This window comes from Lissotriton helveticus, chromosome 12, assembly GCF_964261635.1.
Source record: "Lissotriton helveticus chromosome 12, aLisHel1.1, whole genome shotgun sequence".
Taxonomy (NCBI): domain Eukaryota; kingdom Metazoa; phylum Chordata; class Amphibia; order Caudata; family Salamandridae; genus Lissotriton; species Lissotriton helveticus.
In genome coordinates this window covers 801,631,523-801,657,402 of record NC_136073.1, presented here as the reverse complement: position 1 = coordinate 801,657,402, position 25,880 = coordinate 801,631,523, and the positions used below count along the sequence as shown (strand labels likewise).

The window sequence follows — 25,880 nt, the reverse complement described above, 5'->3', positions numbered from 1 at the left end:
TCTTTAAAAAACCTAGACGGGCGCACGTTACACCTCTGCTACGTGAACTCCACTGGCTGCCAATTAGGCAGAGAATAATTTAAGGGCCTTTGCATCACACACAAAGCCCTGCATGGACAAGCGCCAAGATATATCAAGGAGCGCCTAGTTCCCTATGTCCCCAGTAGGACACTCCGATTGGCAGATCCCACCCTCCTAGTTTGCCCCCGTTTCAGACTATCTGCTATGGGAGGGCGTGCTTTTTCCAATGCGATTCCAGGGGCCTGGAATAATTTGCCAATGCACCTGCGCAAGGAACCGAACCTCCTACTCATCAGGAAGATGCTTAAAACCGTGCTCTTCCGGGAGGCTTGGGGCTCGTCCTAATAGCTCCTCGCCCCGTGATCAAACCAGAATATAGTTCTGGACAAGCGCTTAGAGACCTCTGGGTGACAAGGCGCTTTATACATTTAAATAAATAAATAAATAAAATAAAATGTGAGTTCCCTCACTAGTGGAGAAGTTACGGCATGACGTCATGCCAGGGGAATGTTGTAGGGGAATCCTTTAAAGAGAGTCATTTTCTCTCTGGATTTCCCTTCTCTTTTTGAAACTCAGGAGCAGCAACATTGTCGTGGTGTCACCAGGGCTTTAAGTGGAATCTTTTTCAATATTATAAACAAGCCATAGTTGCTGCTTATTTATCTTATTCAACTAACAACCATTGACAAAGCCAATCGTCGTGACGTGTTGTAGGTATGATGTTATTTGTTGTATTATATCTGTATGCAATGACAGAAACCGCAAAATACAAGTCGGGCGGCACACCATGCTAAGCACAGATTTTTAACTTTCGTGTTCTTAAGCCACGTCCCTAATTACATTGGCCACGCCCCTTCGAGAAACCCCCTAGTTTTTATCCCACTTAAAGCCCTGGTTGTAGGTCACCTAAGGCAGGGCACTCACTGTGCCGCACCCCTACTGGCATTTCAGAATCAGCAGCTCCTTTCCCTACCACTTCCAGGACCCAGCCCTTTATTAACTGAGCATCCCGGCAAGTGACTAACTGCCCCAGCCTCCCTGGTCCCTTAAATGCAAGAGTGTGCGACGCATCTGACTCTGCACCAGCCCTCCTGGCCTTTCAGGGCCCACAGTGCCTTACCCAAGGCCTACCAGCCATACAGAGAGTGTATCAAGGCAGAAACGTCTCGAGTGGCAGTTTTCACCCGGCCTCCCCCCGGTGTGCTGCGCCCTAAACCTGAAACGAAACCACAGTCCCACTTCCTCCTTCTCGCCTCATATTCATAATAGGCAGGAGAAAGGACTTTACTTCCCCCTTCTCGTTGATACTCATATTAGGCAGGACAAAGGACCTTTCATCACTGCTCCCAGTGAGCTGCAGTCTCAGGGCAAGGCGAGATTCTCTGCAGCGTCCTCCCGCCCGTTACAGCGCCAAGATCCCAACATCCAGCCCGGTGCACCTGCAGGTGAGTCCGCCCCACGCCCATCTCCTGGCGCTTGTCCGGCATGCGCGCGCCACGCATGGATCCGAACCTCTGCGAGACTGAGCACTCCCGCTCAGTCACCAAGGCTTCCTAATGTACACACTAGAGAGCAGTCTGTGATTTGCAGCGCCTAGGCCTCTGACCTTTAACAAATCCAGATGTGACCTAACGGCAGATCTGCCAACCTTGGACCCGGGGAGCCGAGTTCGAGTCCAGCAGTCGGCTCAGGGTCCCGTGACACTGCGAAAAGCACTCGGGACGATTTAGTTGGGCAAGGGAGCAAACGCAATCAGGGTGAGGTGAGGACTTTACGTCTCCATCCCGCCTTTACTCTGCCCAGAAAATGTAGAGTTTATTACAGGCACTGTAGGGAACTCTGTATGACCCGCTATCATAGTGGTCATCAGGGCTTTAAGTGGGCCGGGTCCCGCCGGTGCTCAGCACCAGCAGTTCTTAAAAGCAGGTCCCTATCGGGCTCGCCATTTTTTACCTTCAGGGTGGGAATAAGAAAAAAAAAAGCTAAACTCTGCAATAGTACCACCTTCACTGCTTTTGATGTAACTTCGAAGAGACTCATTTTTCAATTTGATACAGTGCAGACGTGGAGCAAAGATGAGCACCGTTTACATTACAGAGGGACATATTCATGTTTTGAATCACAGGATGCTGAGCTGCTATGAGGCTCTAACCTGCTTTCTCAGCTCGAAAGTTGGTAGCTGTAGCCTTAGCCACAGCCTAGCCGGGTCGCCCACAAGAACTGAAGCTTTTCAATATTATATACAACAAAGTCATAGTTGCTTATTTATCTTATGCAATTTACAACCACTGACAAAGCCAATAGTGCTGGCTTGTTGTAGGTGTAATGTTACTTGTGTTATATATCTGAATGAACGGACAGAAGCAGAAAAATGCCAGTCGGACGGCACACTATGCTAAGTACAGATTTTTAGCTTAAGTGTCTGAAGCCACGCCCTTAATTACAGCAAACCCCCCCACACTTTTCATCTGACTTAGCACCTTAAATGCGGCGGCAATTCAGCCGCGGTGCAGGGCGTTCCATTGAGTGGGCAGGGCCGTGTCGGTCAGCGGACGTGCGCTGCACTCCGGAGGTACTGCTCGCGACAGCCGTTGGCCGACGGGCGCAAAGAAGGGGTTAAAGCCCTGGTGGTCATACAAAGACTACTAAAAAGTTTGGAGTGCATCTGTCATTGACAACGGACAAGCGCCAAACTTTTTAAAGATTTTATTTTTCGAGAAACAAACTCCCAAAGCTGAAGATTATTTTTGGAAAAGCAAAAACTAATGCCCGCATCACGATGAGAGTTTTCTCCCACTGTGTTGGAGGCAATTTTTTTCTTTTCATTTTTACTGTCTCTCACTGCCAGGATATGCCTGGCGGTGACTAATTTTTTTTTTTTTTAAAGCCACCTTACTACCCAATCTAAATAGGGCAGGCTGTTGGATGGCTTACCTCTGGAGGCCCTTACTCCCTTGTGGCCACGGGAGCACGGTTTACACCAACAGAGTTCGTTTTGCTCTGCGGGGTATACCTGGCTGTCTGCCAGACCAAGAGTTTGACGGACAGGGCACTTTCAGCCTGATTCATCAAGCCGATTTGCGCTCGCAAATGGCCAGAATCTGGCCCTTTGCGAGCGCAATTTTTGCATTTGGGATTCATCATCCCAAATGCAAAAATCGGTAATTGCTAATTCGCTAAATTGCGAGGAATTACATTTAAGGAATCTCTATTTGAGATTCCTTAAATGCAATTCATCAACCATTTTTAAATTGCGAATTCGCAATTTCGGGCCGCTATTTACCGCGAGGTCAAGCCTCGTGGTAAATACCGAAAACTTAGAAAAATGCTTTTAAAAGCATTTTTCTAAGTTGCATGTTGCACACACACATGTCCTTCAGACATGTGTGTGCGCAACACCACTGTAAATTACATTTCAGGGGTGCTATAGGGTGTCCTTTGGACACCCCTAGCACCCTTGAAATCGCTATCTTATTTGCGATTAGCGAATTGCTAATCGCAAATAAGGAATACTCCCCATTCATTCCTATGGGCCTTTAGGCCTATAGGAATGAATGGGGAGTTATTCCTTATTTGCGATTAGCAATTTGCTAATCGCAAATAAGGAATGTGTAGGAATCGCAATTTATTTAGCGATTCCTACATGAATACCGTTTTGCGAGTCTGTAATAGCGATTCCTTATGAATCGCTATTAAAGACTCGCAAAACACGCCGATGATGAATCAGGCTGTTTGTTACTAGTGCAACAGAGTACCTTGGCTGCCAAACTCTAAACCTATCCCTTAATCTACTGGTGTCTAAAAAAAACTGAAAAAAAACCAAACCTGTTTGTCATGCAAAGCGCTCCAGTACCCTTGGGTTATGTTTACGCTGTATGAAAACTGCAAAAAATATTTTTAAAAACGTCTACGATGTAGAGACACATAGAGGGGCTTTCGGTCAGTCTATTTATCCAGTGACCTGTTCAACAGTCATTCACATTTTGTTTCTGCCCACCACACAACATACCATGGAACACTCAGGAACCTGTTTTCAACCACAGCCAGTCTTCATATATATATTAGCCATTTATTTTGCACATTGTACTTGTTTGTAAAGTAAACAAAATAAATTAGATTGCACTGTTGTCAATGTCAGATTCATTGGCTTTGCCGATGCTTGTCCTCACTTGAAAAACCATTCTTTCTCTATGAAATAAAGTTTTTTTTTTTCCTCTACCAGTTCCAGGAAACACTACACTTTTAATGCCCTTTCCAGGACTAGTTTTCTGCGTGCTTTTCCGGTGTAGAAAGTGACCTGGAACATCTGGAACATATTTGTGCCTAGCCTTAAACTTTCTCAGGAATTGACTGAATCCTACCCCCCATCCCTGGCAAGAAACATTCCAGTGTAAATAGCTGCAGATCCGGATTCTTTAACACAAGATCTGCCATTTAAGCCGGCAGGTAACAATTTCACAAACCAAAGTTCTAAATAGGTGTGCAAAAAAGTTTATGTTTAGAGCCAATAGAGGCTATCTACTGTTGAGGTGAACTCCCCAGCGCTAATGCACATTCCATGTCAGAGGTTGGAAATACCTCTCACAAAAACTCATTTAAGGACGGAATATACACTCCCGGTAAAGAAGATTGCACCACAAAGACAATTGATTTATCATGCTTGCCCCTCAATGGACAATTCCTCCGGACCCTCACTGGCTCAGCTAGGGCCTGATTCACAGAACTAACGTAAGACAAACTCCTAAACGTACTGCCATTTTGGTATTTACCAAAGGCACTTACTCATCAATGAGTATCAGGTACATGCATCATTGTTGCCGTTTGCGATTCCTTAATTGCGAAAATTAAGAAATCGCAATTAAGGAATCGCAAACGGCATTGCATCAAAAAATCGCAATTTTTTTAGCGATTCCTTATTATTCCTTAATTGCGATTCACAATTTGCGAATCGCAATTAAGGAATCCCTTCCCATTGATTCCTATGGGCCAAAAGGCCCATAGGAATGAATGGGAAGACACTTTCAATTTGCGATTCGCAATTAGCTAATCGCAAATTGAGATTGCGATTTCAAGGGTGCCTGTTGCACCCCTGAAATCAATCTATGCACATATGTTGTGCACACACATGCCCTAAGGGCATGTGTGTGCACAACATGACAGTTAGAAAAAAGCAAAAAAATGCAATTTTTGTTTTTTCGCAAATTACCATGCGGTCCTACTCATGGTAATTTTTTCCCTCCTAATTGCGAATGCGCAATTGTTAAAGGTGTCATGCATTGCATTTAAGGAATCGCAAATTGCGATTCCTTAAATGCAATCGCATTTTTAGAAATCGCAAAAAATAGAGATTTCTTGTATTTTTGTTTGATGCATCCCAAATAGTGATTTAGGAATCGCAAACGGCCGATTTTTGCGAATCGCACCGTTTGCGATTCCTAAATCGCTTGATGCATGTGGCTGTAAGTGCCTTCTGTGAATCTCAAAATGAGTAAGTAAGTGCCTTCTGTGAATACCAAAATTGGTAGGTGCCTTCTGTGAATATCAAAATGGTAGTAAGTTTAGGATTTTGTCTTATGTTAGTTCTGTGAATAGGGGCCCCTAGAGTATCCATGCCAGGGACTTCGGGGAATGGGAGGACCCTGGTTTCCATCATTTCATCTAAGAGTCCACACAGGGAGTGAAAGATATCCACGGTTCAAAAGATCCCACCCACTAAGAGACAAAGAGTACCTTTGTGCTCAGTCTCGAAAACAAGGAAAACAAAAAGCATGTATATGGTTGTGTAGTTATGAATAGTATAAGATACTCTTGCAGTGCAATGCTGAAGCAATATTTGAAGATAGCTACCATCGCAAAAAAACACTTTGCCACACCCATATGTTTTTAGGGTTCGGCCTCCGCCCACTGAAAGTGGGAGGAGTTTCGAGATCCTAATGTTAAAGGAAAAAAAAAAGTATCTCCTAGGGCTTTGGCGAGACACATTCCACACATTCCTTAGTCTGGTATCTCATCTGGCCAGTGATTCTTCTTCGTTGTGGTGTCGTTTTAATAGGCTTGAAGTGATAGGGTAAATGTAGTTATCCTCCGCCATGTTGGGCATTTTTCGTTCGTGTGCGCGCAAAGAAGTACATTAATTATAATTAGGAGCTGTCAGGGTGCCTCCGTAAGTGAATCCAGATGGCCGGGCGCGTTTACCATTCAGCAGCGCTCAGCGCGCAGCTGCTCCATGCCAGGCCGGGAAAGGGCTTCATTAGTTCAAGAACAAGAGTCTGACGTTCTGTCATGGGCTGTTCTTTTAATCTCAGTTTCATTTTTTTTCTGGAATGGTCCGTGGCCGGTGTGAATGGAATTGTTCTCTCGAGTTTATTATGTGTTTCTTTGCAGCAGCTTTTGTTTTCGGAGCTGAGGTAATGAATAGCAAGCTGGCAGGCAGCGCCTTTTAGAACTGTTTGCTTTCTGTTTGAGACTCCTGACAATGTTTTACAAAATCTTTTTTCTAAAAGCAAGCATCTATCGGAAGTGGGAGATAGGAACCTTTTGACTGGTTTCATATAGTTCAGAGATTCACTTTCATTCCTCTTTAAATATCACTCTTTAGGTGTTCAAGGTTTGTGTATTTTTTTTTACATATCTTAAGACAATCTAAAAGTATTTTTTCAAGATGAAATGCCAAAGCAGCACTATGCAGAGCAATGACATACTACAAGTGGCATACTATAATATTTTTTTAATAAGGGGCAAGACGTTGAAAGCCTAATAGCATTCTCAAAGTTTATGTGTAGTGTTCATAAAAGCAGCAAATCTGGGATAAGCTGGGGGGAACTGTCTTTCGCTCTAAAGGCTGTCTGTCAACAGGTTTCTGCTTTCAGAAGTCTAACTGGAATTCTTCAGGACTGTTTATATGGAGTAGTTGCACTATTGTAGCAGACAGTAAAGCATCTGATTACAGTGGTCTTGGGGGCAGAAAACATGACCGCCTTGCTCCTGTCACACTCACATACGTGTATATGACAATTGTGAGAGTGCAGTTTGAGAGTTGAGAGTGCAGATTGAGAGTTGAGAGTGCAGATTGAGAGTGCAGTTTGAGAGTGCAGTTTGAGAGTGTAGTTTGAGAGTGCAGTTTGAGAGTGCAGTTTGAGAGTGCAGTTTGAGAGTGCAGTTTGAGAGTGCAGTATGAGAGTGCAGTATGAGAGTGCAGTATGAGAGTGCAGTATGAGAGTGCAGATTGAGAGTGGTGTTTGAGAGTGCAGAGTGGAGATTGAGAGTTGAGAGTGCAGTTTGAGAGTGCAGTTTGAGAGTGCAGAGTGGCGGTGCAGAGTGCAGAGTGGCGGTGCAGAGTGGCGGTGCAGAGTGCAGAGTGGCAGTGCAGAGTGCAGAGTGGCGGTGCAGAGTGGCGGTGCAGAGTGCAGAGTGGCAGTGCAGAGTGGCGGTGCAGAGTGGCGGTGCAGAGTGCAGAGTGGCGGTGCAGAGTGGCGGTGCAGAGTGCAGAGTGGCGGTGCAGAGTGGCGGTGCAGAGTGGCGGTGCAGAGTGGCGGTGCAGAGTGGCGGCGCAGAGTTGTGGTGCAGAGTGGCGGTGCAGAGTGGCGGTGCAGAGTGGCGGTGCAGAGTGGCGGTGCGGCGGTGCAGAGTGGCGGTGCAGAGTGGCGGTGCAGAGTGGCGGTGCAGAGTGGCGGTGCAGAGTGGCGGTGCAGCGGTGCAGAGTGGCGGTGCAGAGTGGCGGTGCAGAGTGGCGTTGCGGCGGTGCAGAGTGGCGGTGCAGAGTGGCGGTGCAGAGTGGCGGTGCAGAGTGGCGTTGCGGCGGTGCAGAGTGCAGAGTGGCGGTGCAGAGTGGCGGTGCAGAGTGGCGGTGCAGAGTGCAGAGTGGCGGTGCAGAGTGGCGGTGCAGAGTGCAGAGTGGCGGTGCAGAGTGGCGGTGCAGAGTGGCGGTGCAGAGTGGCGGTGCAGAGTGCAGAGTGGCGGTGCAGAGTGGCGGTGCAGAGTGGCGGTGCAGAGTGGCGGTGCAGAGTGGCGGTGCAGCGGTGCAGAGTGGCGGTGCAGAGTGCAGAGTGGCGGTGCAGAGTGGCGGTGCAGAGTGCAGAGTGGCGGTGCAGAGTGCAGAGTGGCGGTGCAGAGTGCAGAGTGGCGGTGCAGAGTGCAGAGTGGGGGTGCAGAGTGGGGGTGCAGAGTGGCGGTGCAGAGTGCAGAGTGACGGTGCAGAGTGGCGGTGCAGAGTGGCGGTGCAGAGTGGCGGTGCGGCAGTGCAGAGTGGCGGTGCAGAGTGGCGGTGCAGAGTGCAGAGTGGCGGTGCAGAGTGGCGGTGCAGAGTGGCGGTGCAGAGTGCAGAGTGGCGGTGCAGAGTGCAGAGTGGCGGTGCAGAGTGGCGGTGCAGAGTGCAGAGTGGGGGTGCAGAGTGGGGGTGCAGAGGGGGGGTGCAGAGTGCAGAGTGGCGGTGCAGAGTGGGGATGCAGAGTGGCGGTGCGGCGGTGCAGAGTGGCGGTGCAGAGTGGCGGTGCAGAGTGCAGAGTGGCGGTGCAGAGTGCAGAGTGGCGGTGCAGAGTGGCGGTGCAGAGTGGCGGTGCAGAGTGCAGAGTGGCGGTGCAGAGTGCAGAGTGGCGGTGCAGAGTGGTGGTGCAGAGTGGGGGTGCAGAGTGGCGGTGCAGAGTGGCGGCGCAGAGTGGCGGCGCAGAGTGGCGGTGCAGAGTGGCGGTGCAGAGTGGCGGTGCAGAGTGGCGGTGCGGCGGTGCAGAGTGGCGGTGCAGAGTGGCGGTGCAGAGTGGCGGTGCGGCGGTGCAGAGTGGCGGTGCAGAGTGCAGAGTGGCGGTGCAGAGTGGCGGTGCAGAGTGGCGGTGCAGAGTGCAGAGTGGCGGTGCAGAGTGGCGGTGCAGAGTGCAGAGTGGCGGTGCAGAGTGGCGGTGCAGAGTGCAGAGTGGCGGTGCAGAGTGGCGGTGCAAAGTGGCGGTGCAGAGTGGCGGTGCAGAGTGCAGAGTGGCGGTGCAGAGTGCAGAGTGGCGGTGCAGAGTGGCGGTGCAGAGTGGCGGTGCAGAGTGGCGGTGCAGAGTGGCGGTGCAGAGTGCAGAGTGGCGGTGCAGAGTGCAGAGTGGCGGTGCAGAGTGGCGGTGCAGAGTGGCGGTGCAGAGTGCAGAGTGGGGGTGCAGAGTGGGGGTGCAGAGTGGGGGTGCAGAGTGGGGGTGCAGAGTGCAGAGTGGCATGCAGAGTGGCGGTGCAGAGTGCAGCGTGGCGGTGCAGAGTGGCGGTGCAAAGTGGCGGTGCAGAGTGGCGGTGCAGAGTGCAGATTGGCGGTGCAGAGTGGCGGTGCAGAGTGGCGGTGCAGAGTGGCGGTGCAGAGTGGCGGTGCGGCGGTGTAGAGTGGCGGTGCAGAGTGCAGAGTGGCGGTGCAGAGTGGCGGTGCAGAGTGGCGGTGCAGAGTGGCGGTGCAGAGTGGCGGTGCAGAGTGGCGGTGCAGAGTGCAGAGTGGCGGTGCAGAGTGCAGAGTGGCGGTGCAGAGTGGCGGTGCAGAGTGGCGGTGCAGAGTGGCGGTGAGTGCAGAGTGACAGTGAGTGCAGAGTGACAGTGAGTGCAGAGTGACAGTGAGTGCAGAGTGACAGTGAGTGCAGAGTGACAGTGAGTGCAGAGTGACAGTGAGTGCAGAGTGACAGCAGAGTGACAGTGAGTGCAGAGTGACAGCAGAGTGACAGTGAGTGCAGAGTGACAGCAGAGTGACAGTGAGTGCAGAGTGACAGCAGAGTGACAGTGAGTGCAGAGTGACAGTGAGTGCAGAGTGACAGTGAGTGCAGAGTGACTGTAGAGTGCAGAGTGACTGTAGAGTGCAGAGTGACTGTAGAGTGCAGAGTGACTGTAGAGTGCAGAGTGACTGTAGAGTGCAGAGTGACAGCAGAGTGCAGAGTGACAGCAGAGTGCAGAGTGACAGTGAGTGCAGAGTGACAGTGAGTGCAGAGTGACAGTGAGTGCAGAGTGACAGTGAGTGCAGAGTGACAGTGAGTGCAGAGTGACTGCAGAGACAGTGTGTCAGGGTGCACATTGTGTGAGTGTGCAGAATGAGTGTGCAGGGTAAACAGTGTGTGACTATGCAGGGTGACATTAGGAGTGTGCGGGTGAGCAGTGTGTGAATGTTACGGGGCAGTGTGTGAGTGTGCAGAAAACACCACACACACATACACCACACACACATAACGCACACACAAACCACACACCTCAGTCTCTCAACACCACACACTTGTCACCACTCAACACAACACACTCACCACCACACTCACTCCCCAGGCTCACCCCCACAGACTCACCACCACACACTCACCAGCACACAGAAAACAACACACACAACAACACACCCCCAGCCGTCAATGAATGCTTTCACCATGCACAAACACCAACAACCATCATCCATCTGTGCACGCTTTTACCAAGCACACACCCACCAGCCGTCAGTGCACCCTTCCACCAGGCACACACACCTCCAGCCGGCAGTGCACTTTTCCACCAAGCAATCGCAGTATGGTACACTTTACTTTTAAACATATTCATATAAAGCACTGCATGCCACCATTGGTAAAATTACAATTCAACAAACATACTTCCACTACACACCACATGCACACACTCCATACACATGGCAAAAAGACATTGGCATTTACAATGCCATTAGCTCAAACTCAAATAAATCCGAGCCCGATTGCATTTCTAATGCTTGTTAGGGCTCGGCCTCCGCCCACTGAAAGTGGGAGGAGTTTCGAGATCCTAATGTTAAAGGAAAAAAAAAAGTATCTCCTAGGGCTTTGGCGAGACACATTCCACACATTCCTTAGTCTGGTATCTCATCTGGCCAGTGATTCGTCTTCGTTGTGGTGTCGTTTTAATAGGCTTGAAGTGATAGGGTAAATGTAGTTATCCTCCGCCATGTTGGGCATTTTTCGTTCGTGTGCGCGCAAAGAAGTACATTAATTATAATTAGGAGCTGTCAGGGTGCCTCCGTAAGTGAATCCAGATGGCCGGGCGCGTTCACCATTCAGCAGCGCTCAGCGCGCAGCTGCTCCATGCCAGGCCGGGAAAGGGCTTCATTAGTTCAAGAACAAGAGTCTGACGTTCTGTCATGGGCTGTTCTTTTAATCTCAGTTTCATTTTTTTTCTGGAATGGTCCGTGGCCGGTGTGAATGGAATTGTTCTCTCGAGTTTATTATGTGTTTCTTTGCAGCAGCTTTTGTTTTCGGAGCTGAGGTAATGAATAGCAAGCTGGCAGGCAGCGCCTTTTAGAACTGTTTGCTTTCTGATTGAGACTCCTGACAATGTTTTACAAAATCTTTTTTCTAAAAGCAAGCATCTATCGGAAGTGGGAGATAGGAACCTTTTGACTGGTTTCATATAGTTCAGAGATTCACTTTCATTCCTCTTTAAATATCACTCTTTAGGTGTTCAAGGTTTGTGTATTTTTTTTTTACATATCTTAAGACAATCTAAAAGTATTTTTTCAAGATGAAATGCCAAAGCAGCACTATGCAGAGCAATGACATACTACAAGTGGCATACTATAATATTTTTTTAATAAGGGGCAAGACGTTGAAAGCCTAATAGCATTCTCAAAGTTTATGTGTAGTGTTCATAAAAGCAGCAAATCTGGGATAAGCTGGGGGGAACTGTCTTTCGCTCTAAAGGCTGTCTGTCAACAGGTTTCCGCTTTCAGAAGTCTAACTGGAATTCTTCAGGACTGTTTATATGGAGTAGTTGCACTATTGTAGCAGACAGTAAAGCATCTGATTACAGTGGTCTTGGGGGCAGAAAACATGACCGCCTTGCTCCTGTCACACTCACATACGTGTATATGACAATTGTGAGAGTGCAGTTTGAGAGTTGAGAGTGCAGATTGAGAGTTGATAGTGCAGATTGAGAGTGCAGATTGAGAGTGCAGTTTGAGAGTGCAGTTTGAGAGTGTAGTTTGAGAGTGCAGTTTGAGAGTGCAGTTTGAGAGTGCAGTTTGAGAGTGCAGTATGAGAGTGCAGTATGAGAGTGCAGTATGAGAGTGCAGTATGAGAGTGCAGATTGAGAGTGGTGTTTGAGAGTGCAGAGTGGAGATTGAGAGTTGAGAGTGCAGTTTGAGAGTGCAGAGTGGCGGTGCAGAGTGCAGAGTGGCGGTGCAGAGTGGCGGTGCAGAGTGCGGAGTGGCAGTGCAGAGTGCAGAGTGGCGGTGCAGAGTGGCGGTGTAGAGTGCAGAGTGGCGGTGCAGAGTGGCGGTGCAGAGTGGCGGTGCAGAGTGCAGAGTGGCGGTGCAGAGTGGCGGTGCAGAGTGCAGAGTGGCGGTGCAGAGTGGCGGTGCAGAGTGGCGGTGCAGAGTGGCGGTGCAGAGTGGCGGTGCAGAGTGGCGGTGCAGAGTGGCGGTGCAGAGTGGCGTTGCGGCGGTGCAGAGTGGCGGTGCAGAGTGGCGGTGCAGAGTGGCGTTGCGGCGGTGCAGAGTGGCGGTGCAGAGTGCAGAGTGGCGGTGCAGAGTGGCGGTGCAGAGTGCAGAGTGGCGGTGCAGAGTGGCGGTGCAGAGTGCAGAGTGGCGGTGCAGAGTGGCGGTGCAGAGTGCAGAGTGGCGGTGCAAAGTGGCGGTGCAGAGTGGCGGTGCAGAGTGCAGAGTGGCGGTGCAGAGTGGCGGTGCAGAGTGGCGGTGCAGAGTGGCGGTGCAGAGTGGCGGTGCGGCGGTGCAGAGTGGCGGTGCAGAGTGGCGGTGCAGAGTGCAGAGTGGCGGTGCAGAGTGGCGGTGCAGAGTGGCGGTGCAGAGTGCAGAGTGGCGGTGCAGAGTGGCGGTGCAGAGTGGCGGTGCAGAGTGCAGAGTGGGGGTGCAGAGTGGGGGTGCAGAGTGGCGGTGCAGAGTGCAGAGTGGCGGTGCAGAGTGGCGGTGCAGAGTGGCGGTGCAGAGTGGCGGTGCGGAGTGGTGTTGCAGAGTGGCGGTGCAGAGTGCAGAGTGGCGGTGCAGAGTGGCGGTGCAGAGTGGCGGTGCAGAGTGGCGGTGCAGAGTGCAGAGTGGCGGTGCAGAGTGGCGGTGCAGAGTGCAGAGTGGGGGTGCAGAGTGGCGGTGCAGAGTGCAGAGTGGCGGTGCAGAGTGGCGGTGCAGAGTGGCGGTGCAGAGTGGCGGTGCAGAGTGCAGAGTGGCGGTGCAGAGTGGCGGTGCAGAGTGCAGAGTGGTGGTGCAGAGTGGCGGTGCAGAGTGCAGAGTGGCGGTGCAGAGTGGTGGTGCAGAGTGGGGGTGCAGAGTGGCGGTGCAGAGTGGCGGTGCAGAGTGGCGGTGCAGAGTGGCGGCGCAGAGTGGCGGTGCAGAGTGGCGGTGCAGAGTGGCGCTGCAGAGTGGCGGTGCAGAGTGGCGGTGCAGAGTGGCGGTGCAGAGTGGCGGTGCAGAGTGCAGAGTGGCGGTGCAGAGTGGCGGTGCAGAGTGGCGGTGCAGCGGTGCAGAATGGCGGTGCAGAGTGGCGGTGCAGAGTGGCGGTGCGGCGGTGCAGAGTGGCGGTGCAGAGTGGCGGTGCAGAGTGCAGAGTGGCGGTGCAGAGTGGCGGTGCAGTGTGGCGGTGCAGAGTGGCGGTGCAGAGTGCAGAGTGGCGGTGCAGAGTGGCGGTGCAGAGTGCAGAGTGGCGGTGCAGAGTGGCGGTGCAGAGTGCAGAGTGGCGGTGCAAAGTGGCGGTGCAGAGTGGCGGTGCAGAGTGCAGAGTGGCGGTGCAGAGTGGCGGTGCAGAGTGGCGGTGCAGAGTGGCGGTGCGGCGGTGCAGAGTGGCGGTGCAGAGTGGCGGTGCAGAGTGGCGGTGCAGAGTGGCGGTGCAGAGTGCAGAGTGGCGGTGCAGAGTGGCGGTGCAGAGTGAGGGTGCAGAGTGGGGGTGCAGAGTGGCGGTGCAGAGTGCAGAGTGGCGGTGCAGAGTGCAGAGTGGCGGTGCAGAGTGGCGGTGCAAAGTGGCGGTGCAGAGTGGCGGTGCAGAGTGCAGATTGGCGGTGCAGAGTGGCGGTGCAGAGTGGCGGTGCGGCGGTGCAGAGTGGCGGTGCAGAGTGCAGAGTGGCGGTGCAGAGTGGCGGTGCAGAGTGGCGGTGCAGAGTGCAGAGTGGCGGTGCAGAGTGCAGAGTGGCGGTGCAGAGTGCAGAGTGGCGGTGCAGAGTGGCGGTGCAGAGCGGCGGTGCAGAGTGGCGGTGCAGAGTGGCGGTGAGTGCAGAGTGACAGTGAGTGCAGAGTGACAGTGAGTGCAGAGTGACAGTGAGTGCAGAGTGACAGTGAGTGCAGAGTGACAGTGAGTGCAGAGTGACAGCAGAGTGACAGTGAGTGCAGAGTGACAGCAGAGTGACAGTGAGTGCAGAGTGACAGCAGAGTGACAGTGAGTGCAGAGTGACAGCAGAGTGACAGTGAGTGCAGAGTGACAGTGAGTGCAGAGTGACAGTGAGTGCAGAGTGACTGTAGAGTGCAGAGTGACTGTAGAGTGCAGAGTGACTGTAGAGTGCAGAGTGACTGTAGAGTGCAGAGTGACTGTAGAGTGCAGAGTGACTGTAGAGTGCAGAGTGACTGTAGAGTGCAGAGTGACTGTAGAGTGCAGAGTGACTGTAGAGTGCAGAGTGACTGTAGAGTGCAGAGTGACTGTAGAGTGCAGAGTGACAGCAGAGTGCAGAGTGACAGCAGAGTGCAGAGTGACAGTGAGTGCAGAGTGACAGTGAGTGCAGAGTGACAGTGAGTGCAGAGTGACAGTGAGTGCAGAGTGACTGCAGAGACAGTGTGTCAGGGTGCACATTGTGTGAGTGTGCAGAATGAGTGTGCAGGGTAAACAGTGTGTGACTATGCAGGGTGACATTAGGAGTGTGCGGGTGAGCAGTGTGTGAATGTTACGGGGCAGTGTGTGAGTGTGCAGAAAACACCACACACACATACACCACACACACATAACGCACACACAAACCACACACCTCAGTCTCTCAACACCACACACTTGTCACCACTCAACACAACACACTCACCACCACACTCACTCCCCAGGCTCACCCCCACAGACTCACCACCACACACTCACCAGCACACAGAAAACAACACACACAACAACACACCCCCAGCCGTCAATGAATGCTTTCACCATGCACAAACACCAACAACCATCATCCATCTGTGCACGCTTTTACCAAGCACACACCCACCAGCCGTCAGTGCACCCTTCCACCAGGCACACACACCTCCAGCCGGCAGTGCACTTTTCCACCAAGCAATCGCAGTATGGTACACTTTACTTTTAAACATATTCATATAAAGCACAGCATGCCACCATTGGTAAAATTACAATTCAACAAACATACTTCCACTACACACCACATGCACACACTCCATACACATGGCAAAAAGACATTGGCATTTACAATGCCATTAGCTCAAACTCAAATAAATCCGAGCCCGATTGCATTTCTAATGCTTGTTTTAACATGGCACGGATGAATGTTTTATTCATTCTGGTCTTGAATCAAATTTCTATGTCTTATCCAGGTCATGTTTGCCCTTTAGACTATAAGCGCAGTTCATCTGATATGCAACCTTTCCGGTGTGGGTGTAGGGGGAGTCAATCTTTCTTTATTGTGTATTGTCCTTCTGACTATCTTTCCCAGCATGAAAACACACTTCCTTGTTCTGCTTTTTTTTCGGTTCTGTCATCTATAGGCTATTTTCAAAATATTAAATTGGGTATTTCAAACCATTAACTCGGCAGATTTCATATTCCTTTCTGTAAAATATAAAGACACTAAAAACCTCAACGAGAGTAGAGCAGTAACAGGACATCAACCCAAAAAATATGGTTGCTCCATCTATACTGATCTTACTTCCACCTCCCCCTCCGAAATCAGCTAAATCCTTGTGGTGGACTAGTGAGAACGGTGTTGGAGCAGTTGCCTTATTTTAAGTTTCTACGACTTGCTATTAGCCCAAATGTTAATTTTTAAGTGGGTGATAGTGGGTGACTAAGGGTGGGACCACGGGTAAATCTTGTGATTTATCAATCGGATAAATTGTGTATTATGTCGCCTCTGTTACCCCTGACATGCTGCTGAACCGACATCCATATCCATGGAGAGCCCTCCGAAGAATAAAGCGACTCAGCTCAATTGTCGTCTGAATCAGGGTGTCAGGGCCTGGAGCATCATCCATCATATGCAAAAAGAACAAATGATGGACAGAATGCAGAACAATGTCATACATTCACCCCAGTACAGAGATCTGGGACTAAATCCATCGTATTTTTGCTCACCGCGCCATTCCAGTTTGGACCCAGCCATATGCAAATCAGTCTTGACCCTGCGCCCAATGGGAACAGTCCAGCCCGAACTGCCAGGCCATTGGCATATGGCCAGGTCTAAACTGGGGTGGCATGGTGAGCAAAAGAATGATGGATATAACCCAGATTTCTTGACTGGGGGGTGAATGATTTGATGTGTTCTGCATTCCGTCCATCAATTGTGTGTCTTTTGCTTCCTCGCCCTAAGTGCGCCTGGTATGCCCAGATGTGGGTCCTGGGCTCACTGTGCCACTGGATTCAAGCTATCCTAGCTGAAGAGGGGTGAAACCCTAAAACCGGTCCTAGAATGCTTGTTTCTGGTCCAGGGAGGACCTGGCTTAGCAGTTCGGGCTGGACTGTTCCCATGAGGCACAGGGTCAAGACTAATTTGCCTATGGACTGTTCCCTTGAGGCACAGGGTCAAGAAAGATTTGCATATGGCCAGGTCTAAACTGGGGTTGCATGGTGAGCAAAAGAATGATGAATTTAACCCAGATCTCTGGGGGGGCGTGGTTTAGGCGCCGACCGGGATGGCTGCGTGAGCGAGTTGCTCCGCGCCGAGTCCCGTTTCTTATCCTGATCAACTTGGCCCCGAAGCCCCTGGCGGCATAAATCGAGCTCCGGAGGGGTCGCTGACCCAGAGGGGAGAGTCTGAATCCCGTCGGGACCCTGGAAGACGCACACAGCCGGACCTAGCAGCCTGGCCGGCACGACTGGCGAACAGAGTCAAGATGGCGGCGCTGTCAGAACGGGAGCGCTAGAGGCCGAGCACCGGGGAGCACCGAGAGCGCTGGAGGCTCCTGGGAGGCACTAGCAGGGCAGTACGCCGGGGTGAGGATCGTTGGAGCTGATCCGGAGCGGTGGGGGCGATCGGCGACGGAGAATTGGTAGGAGCGGTGCCCCTCCCCCCCTGCTCCCCGGTCCCTGGCTGGAGGGCCTGGCCCTGAACTGGGCGAGTGACGGCGCTGTAGGCCTGTGAGGCCAGCCCATCGTTGGGACTGCTGCTGCTGTAGCTGGGCTGACAGGGTCGGCACTGTTTGGGGGCCCGAGTGCCTGGCTGAGGACCGCTGCGGAGTGGCGGCGTGCAGCAGGTTGGCGGCGTGTTGGGGGTTCAGCCACCCACGGTTCTTGAGTGCCCCGGGGAGCGGACGGACCGGGAAGTGGACGGCGGATCTGACACCGGAGGCAGGATCGGCCCGGAGGGGAACAGTGGTGCACTGGGCTGGTGAAACAGTGAATGGAGGCCGGCGCGTGCTGGGGCCCGCGTGGTGTGCTACTGCTGTGAGCGGTGAGCTCAGTTTGCCCGGAAATACAGAAATATAGCACTACATCTGCCGATCTTTATAGGAGGGGCGCACTGGGCTTGCTCCCCCGGCCATTGCAGATTCTGGAGGCGCCGTGAGCGTGTTGGTGGAACTACGCAGAGCGCACCTATGGAACGGCGGTAGGCGGCTATACGCAGAAGGGGGCCGGTTGGTACTGCGTGGACAAGCTGGATCTGGGACAAGGAGAGCTACACATATCACGATCTGCCATTGGGCGGAATCAGGTGGGGCCGGGGACGGAACGGCCAGTGGGATTGCCACAGTAAGCTGTAATAGGTGGAGGCTGCTCGAGTGGCATGTTCCCCACAACCAAGATGGCCGCGCTGGGAGCTGGCCTCGCCGCACCACCTGTGCAGGGGGACGGGAATGTGTTGGAAATGGGATCCCCGGCTGGCCAGGGCTTTCGCCAAAGTCAGTCAGAGACCACCACACCCAAGTCAGGGCAAGGGAGTTACACGCCAAGATAACCCCTACTCACCCTCTAGGTAACGTGGCGCGAGCAGCAAGGCTAAACTTGGAGGCGATGTAGGCTAAGTATTTGCGCACGCACCCCAGCAACAACACCCAAAGGCCCACCACAAAGGAAACTCCACACAAGGTTATATAAAAATAGCCTTTGTATTACACCAAAACACATCAGATAAAACACACACTTTACAATGTGCCAGAGGCACGGGCAGAATTTACAAGGGATTATTTACAAGACAGGGCCACCTGGACCACTGTCAGGAATCAGAAGTAGCACTTTCAGAAATAGCACTTAGTACATAGAATGTAGCACAAAATAGCACACAACCAGTAATCACTGGTAACCAGGACCTCACTAGCACCACCTGTACTAGGGAGAAAACAACCACCTATGTATTACAATACCTGTAGGGGTGTAAGAGGAAAACACATGATGCAATGCATAACATTCATTCAGAGGTGTAAAGAGGAAAACACATGATGCATCACAATACATTCAGAGGTGTAAGGCACATGACGCATAATCAATACATTCAGAGGTGCAGAACAAATACCAACTTCCCCAAACTCACCAGTCACCACCTGTGACTGTCCCGGTGTCCCAATGTCAGGGCCTAAACGTGGCAGTTGCCCACAAAGTGCTGGGCAACTGGAGCAGGGAAAGTTAGCGCAAAGTTGGAGCCTCTCTGGGCTCAAAGAACCACCACTGTGGCACTGGTGAGCCTCTCTTAGGCTTTCTCACCAGCAAGGGGGGCTGCTGAGCCTCTCAGGGCTCCAGCAACAGGAAGGTACAGCCTCGCTGGGCTGGGGGGTCCCTCGCTCTGGGGACCCAAAGCAATAATGCTGGCCAAGAGCCTCGCAGGCTCTACGTAAAGAAATGCCCCACTGGTTGGGGCGAGCACACAGGGGGGGGGCGGGCACCGACAATATGCCCCGACGCCCCCCTCTCTCGCAAATGGCCGCCGGAGCCCTTCGTGGACTCAATCCAGAATGCCCCCCAAGAGCCCTGCAGGCTCTAAGAACAAATGCCCCGGTGCCGGCAATCGAGCCTCGCAAGGCTTCAACAGAAAATGCCCCCAGAGCCTCTCTCAGGCTCTAAACACGTGGGCGCGAGGTCGCGCTACAGAGAGGGGGCGGGGCGGACACCGGCAATGTGTCCCGACGCTCCCCCCTCCTCTGCAGGCACCTACCGGGTTCGCGCTGGGCTCTCCAGCGGAGGCGGGTCTCTCCCGCTGGTCCCGGGGCTCTCCTCTTCACACGGGAGCCTCGGGGACCCGGCCGGCAGCTTCTCTCTCCCCGGCTCGTCGGAGGAGGCGGGACTTCCGGTCGGCCTTTCCTGGGCCGCGCTGCGATTGGCCGGTCGGCCCTTCACTTCCGGGTCACCGCGGGCAGCGCGGCGGCCCGATTTAGGCAGGCAGGCGGCTTCCCAGATGATCCGAGGAGTGGGCTCCCTCGTAGATCGATAACCACGCAAATATGCGGCGTGGGCAGCCGCTAGAGCAGGCAAAATGCAGGGTGGGCACCTGCCTTACAAAAGCGCTCCCAAGCGCCTCGTGGTCTATATAAAGCGCTCTCAAGCGCTAGGGGGCACAAACCACAGCGCTCCCAGCGCTAGGACGAAACAAAGCGCTTCCAAGCGCTAGGAGGAAAAGCCAAGCGCTCCTAGCGCTATAAATCAGGAAAAGACCCAGCAAAGTCCTTGTAGGCAGGCAAAGGGGCAAAGCTGGGCCCAGAGCCAGCACACTGGGTCTCCAGGCAGGGAGACACCCCAAGTGGCGGTCCTCTGGCCCAGCAGCAACAGCCCCCTCAGGATCCTGGAAGAGAACAAATTCAGTGGGGACACAGCCCCATTTTTATACAGTGCATTCCTTTGTCTGAGGGTGCAGAGTGGGGGCGGAACCAGTCGCAGCTGGTTCTTGAGTACTCTGTTTACCTCAACCACCCTCTCTATTCACTGGCAGGGCTTGGGTCATTAGACACACCACAGGGGGGCGGAGCCAGCATTGTGTGGGGAAAACCCAGCCCATCCAGGACACAGGTACACTCCTCCCACACATCACTCATGCTAATCTCCCACTCACCACCGGGCAGACCCATCCAGACTTCCTGGAGCCTGGCATGCCAGCCAGCTCCAGCCAATCACACGCCAGCACCCTCACAGCACACGTACAGCCATGTCTAGAAATGGCGCTTCGCTACTAGACACATACAAGCCGCACATACCGTTGCGCAGCATTCATTCTCACGAGTTCACACATACCAGACTCAAGCCTGTACACCCCACGCATCAGGAACTACCAGGGACACATACATTCCCCATGCATTCCTATGGGCGCGCAGACCTAGCTCAGCACATGCACTCAGAGTGCGCACGCACTTTCCACTGGGACACAGTGAAAGTGCGCAGAATCCAAAAATCACCATCTCCAGGTCACCATTTCAAGCAAAAAGTCTCGGGGTGAACCTGCCCTAAGGGCCAAAGTCCAACAGAATGCCACGGCCAAAGATGGCGGTACCCCAGCCCCAGTGGAGGCCTCGCTACTGGAACAGAGGCTGAACCTACGCCTCGACGCTATTTTGGACGCGATTACTGCTACGAAAGAAGAGCTGCACCAGGACATTGCGCAGGTGGCGACGGGGCTGGGCCTACTGAGAGCGGACCACGCCAAGCTCTCTGATAGAGTGAAAACGAACGAACAACTGCTTCAGGAGCTGAAACCGGCGGTGGTCACCGCGGAACATAAACTGACAGACATTATTGGCCGACTGGCGTTACTGGAGCGTCGAGCGGAGGACGCGGAAGGACGTAACCGGAGGAACAACGTGAGGGTGGTGGGGCTTCCAGAGAAAATTGAGAAAGGTGATGCGGTGTCCTATATGGAGGACGGTGGTGGCGCCGGAGGGTCTGTCCCCATTCTTCTCTCTGGAAAGAGCACACAGGGTGCCTGCCAAGCCGCCCCTAGAGGGCCGACCGCCTCGGCCGATGGTAGTCAAATTGTTGCACTATAAAGATCGGGATCTGCTGATACAAAGGGCGAGATCACAAGGTCCCTTCCAGGTGGACAACAGTAGGGTCACGATTTTCCCAGACTACACGCAGGAAGTGCAGCGGAGCAGAGCCTCCTTCTTGTCAGTGAAGAAGGAGCTGAGAGAGGAGGGGGTCCAATACTCCTTGCTTTTTCCCGCCAAGCTGCGGGTGATCGGTGATGACAGGACTCACTTTTTCCAAACACCCGACGAGGCATGGTCCTGGCTGGAACTGTATCGTGCGGGGACAGATCGTGCACACAGAGTCAACAGGGATCGGCAACAACCAGTCAAGATCAGGAAATCCCAGCGCATCCGCTCCCGGAATAAGCGCCAACGGGCTGAGCGAGAGGCACAAATGCTGGCCGACAGGAAGAGTGCGTTGGCGGCCACGGCGACCATCACGGGATCGCAGCAGGAGAAAACATCTAGAGGCTCGGCATCGGAAGAGGAAGGAGAGAAGACCGGAGAAGACGACTCGGATGTGGGGGGCGCACAGGGGCCGGAGGTCACCCCACAGACATCGGATGGCATGTTTAACGAGTGAGGTTCGAGGCTAATGAACAATTCCGGGATGCCTGTCGGTATGAACTCTCCAAACTTATATTGGACTGCCAGGTATGGGGCTGCGTAAGCAGTATGGGACTACGGGCGCGGGGTGGTAGCTCTGCCGACCTGGTTCGGGGCTCCATTGCCCTCTTTAGACCCTTAAGGTCTTCTGTGGTGACGACCACAGGTTAGTGTGATGTGTGGGGTGTTTAAGGTTTGGAACGGGGCTGAAGCTGGGTTATTAGGTCCTGTCCTGGGGAGGGGGTTAAAGGGAGTTTTGGGTAAAGTTTTGAAGGGGCTGTACAATTGCTGCAATGCGGGAGTCATTTATTGGCTAGCGCCACTGAGTGGAACAATGCTTTATGGGGACGTTACCTAACTTGAAATGTGTCACATGGAATGTCCGTGGTATTCGAACAATGGTGAAACGCCACAAGGTACATGCCTACTTGGTGAGACGGGGCGTTCAGATTGCAATGCTTCAGGAGACTCACCTGACACAGAAGGAGTGCGGGGCTTTACAGAGGAGGTGGCCAGGTCAGGTATTTGGCACGAGATACTCGGCATTCGCCAGAGGGGTGTTGATATGGATACGGGCGGGCACGCCATTTCAAGTCACGAGTCAGAAAATAGATCCAGAGGGTCGATATGTGGCAGTTGAGGGACGGCTATATGGTAGGGAGGTGGTGCTATGTAACATATATGCCCCCAACTCTGATCAAGCTCATTTCTTTGAGGATTTATCGCGCTCATTGGCGTATTATTTGGCAGGCCCTATCTTGCTGGCGGGGGATTTTAACTCCATCTCTGATGTGCTGTTAGATAGATCACACCCACCTCTAGTAGACTCCCCAGTACGCCGACTAGCAACTCACAGGCGGGAATGGCAGGACAGGTGGGCTTTGGTGGATGTGTGGAGGGCGCAACATCCCGAGATCAGGGATTACTCTTATTTTTCCACGCTGCACGACCTACACGTTAGACTAGACTCAGTATTGTGTAGCAGCTCCTTGGCGAATGTAGTGACTCATTCTGAGTATCTGTCCAGGACCATTTCGGACCATAATCCCCTGTTGCTTTCCATGCAGTGGCAGCTGACGAGATCGGCAGTTCCATCGTGGCGACTGCGTCCGGATACGCTGGAAGATCCGGCATTCAGCGACACGGTCCGCCAGGGCATAGACAGCTATTTTACAGACAATGCAGGCTCAGCAGCGACTAGATCGATCAAATGGGATGCAATGAAAGTGGTGGTGAGAGGGGTGTGCATGGGAAGGTTTCTGACTGTGAGAGGGACAGTGTTGAATGACCTTACGAAAGCAGAGGAAGCGTTGAGAGGGCTGGAACAGCGCAGACCCGAGAGGCCAGAGTTGCAGGAACGACTGCTGCAAGCTAAAGAGGTGGTGGCGACTGAGACGGAAAGACTGCGGTGTTATGACTATAAGATGTATGCTATTAGGGTGCATGAGGAACGGGATAAAGTGGGCACGCTCCTTGCCAAGCTGGCTGATCCAGAACCTAGAGGGTGCCCGATCATGAGTATAAGACGCGAGGATGGGGAAGTGATCTACTCTCAATCGGCGGTCTTGGGGCGCTTCCAGTCCTACTATATGGGACTGTACGCAAGCCACCTCGAGGCAGAGGCTTCGGAGATAGGTGACTACCTAGGTCGGATCCCCTTACCGTCAATGGATAAAGAGGAGGCGAAGGACCTGGGGGGTCCCATCACCTTAGCAGAGATAAGAGGGGCAATTAAACACATGGCACGAAACAAAACACCAGGGGTGGATGGGTTGCCGATTGAGTTCTACGCTAAATTCGTGGATATCTTGGCGCCCAGACTGCTGATAGTGTACGCGGAGGCGAAACAGGTGGGGTGGTTACCTGACTCTATGAGGGAGGCGCTGGTAGTGCCGCTGTTGAAGCCGGGAAGGGACGCGTTAGACGTATCCTCTTACCGTCCATTGTCTATGTTAACGGTGGATTATAAGATCTTGAGTCGTATCCTGGCTACCAGGCTCCTACCGCAGATGGCCACCTTGGTACATAGGGATCAAGCGGGATTCATCCCGACCAGGAGCACCTCGATGAATATCTGTCGATTAGTCAGGGTCATTGATGATGCTGCCACAGCTGAACTGGACCCTGTGGTATTGGCAGTTGATATCGAAAAGGCGTTCGATAGTTTAGAGTGGGATTACCTGGATGGAGTGCTGCTGAAGTTTGGAGTTGGGGAAGGGTTTCGGAGTTGGACGAGAGTGCTTTATTCCTCAGCTAAGGCGCGGGTGCGGCTGGGACCCATGGTCTCTCCGGCTTATCCGGTCTGTAGAGGCACGCGGCAGGGCTGTTCGCTGTCTCCTCTGTTATTTGCCTTGGCAATGGAGCCGCTGGCAGGGCAGGCAAGATCAGGCACCGTATATGACGGGATAGCACAGGGACCTGAATCGCACTATATATCGCTATACGCCGATGATCTGTTACTGTACCTGGCTGATTCTGGGAGGGCTCTAGAAGGCGCGGTGGACATGCTGGGCAGGTTCGGGAGGCTGTCAGGCCTCAGGGTGAATTGGGCCAAGACCTGTGTATTTCCTTTGCGGAAGACTACGCTCTGCCCACAGCTCACAAGAACGGTGGTGTGGGAACCCTCCTGTTTCGTTTATCTGGGGGTGCGCATCTACCACGACGCAGCGGATCTCCTAGAGGGGAACGTGGAGCGCTGTATTCGTGCGCTGAAGGGCTGCATGGATTTCTGGGCCTCTCTCCCACTGTCCGTGTTGGGTCGGGTGGCACTGTTGAAGATGGTGGCACTCCCGCGGCTACTCTATTATTTCCGAACGCTGCCGGTATGGATCCCGCAGAGAATCTTTAGGGAGTTGAAGTCGTTGGTGACCGGCTTCCTCTGGGGCCATGGACGGCGAAGGGTAGCACTGACTACCTTGACACGGCCCAAGAGCGAGGGGGGGATGGCCGTCCCCGACTTTGAGTTATATTATCTAGCAGCGCAACTCCAGGTTTTGACGCAGAACGTGGCCAGAGAATTCAGGGGACCGGATCGCGACCGGGGGATTGGCATCCAGAGACATGTCTTGTCGTCTATCGTAATGCAACAGAAACTGGATGTGAGAGATCTTACGATAGAGGAAAAGACGCTCAGATTGTGTTGGAATAGGAACCTGAAAAGAGCAAAGAAACACCGGCCGTATGCACCGGAGATACCGCTGGGAATGCTAACCGCACTACCGCACGGGGGCGGTTGGTCCCGATTATTGACGTGGGAAGAACTGGGCTTGCAGATGGTGGGAGACCTCTATATGGACGGGACGCTAGTTCCGTACCGGACTTTACAGGAACAATTTGGCTTGCCAAGTGGAACCTTCTTACTACATGCGGCGGTGGTGACAGCGATACAGCGGCATTGGGGGGGAGGGCTGGTGGAGCCAGAGGTGACCATGGCATGCCAGTATGTGGTAATGGCCGCGGGCACCGTCAAGGCTGTGACTTGCCTCCACACCAGAATGCTAAATGAGGGACTAGCGCCCTTGGTGGCGCTGAAGTCGCGATGGGAGGTCAGCATAGGTAAGCAAATACCAGACACTATCTGGGGCCAAGTGTTGCATAGGACCTGGAAGGGAACGAGGAATGCGCGGTTTCAACAGGTGCATTTTTTCATTGTCCATAGGGCGTATTTGACCCCGGAGAGGTTACGACGGCACCTCCAGGTGCTTGACGCCATGTGCCCGAGATGTTTGGAGCCAGAGGTAGATCTAGACCACATGCTGTGGGGATGCCCGAAGTTAGGGGAATACTGGCCGGAAGTGGGAGAACTCCTGAACGCTGTCACGGACAGGGAGATAGACTTTGATATGGCTGCATGTCTGCTCCTCTGGTTCCCGCATACCAGGAAGACTAAAATAACGAGCAAATTCATTGACTTGGGAATAATACTGGCACAGCGTGAAATAACTTGGCATTGGAAGTCTAGGGAAGGCCCGTCAGTAAGGAGATGGAGGAATGAGCTGTTGAAGTGGTCGGGATGTGAGAGTGTGCTTAGGATGCGTCAGGCGACTAGAACTGGCAACGAGAAATGTTTAGAGCTGGCGCGGTCCTGGGAGCTGGTAGTACAGGCATTACGGGACTATATAACAGACGGCGCGGAGGAAGGTTAGAGATAGGAAGGAATTCCATGTGGATTACATGTTTGTCTGAATATCCTGGTGGATGACATGCCTCAGAGCAGGGA

General features: G+C 53.0%; 1 protein-coding gene across 1 annotated transcript in view; it reads left to right on the top strand.

Annotated features, from left to right (window-relative positions):
- Positions 1-1,014: 1,014 nt before the first annotated feature.
- Positions 1,015-25,880, top strand: part of LOC144799582 (cathepsin S-like) — a 158,537-nt gene continuing 133,671 nt past the window's right edge. The window contains exon 1 of the mRNA XM_078670965.1: positions 1,015-1,466. The gene's annotated coding sequence lies outside the window, so the exon portion shown is untranslated. The remainder of the gene's footprint in view (positions 1,467-25,880) is intronic.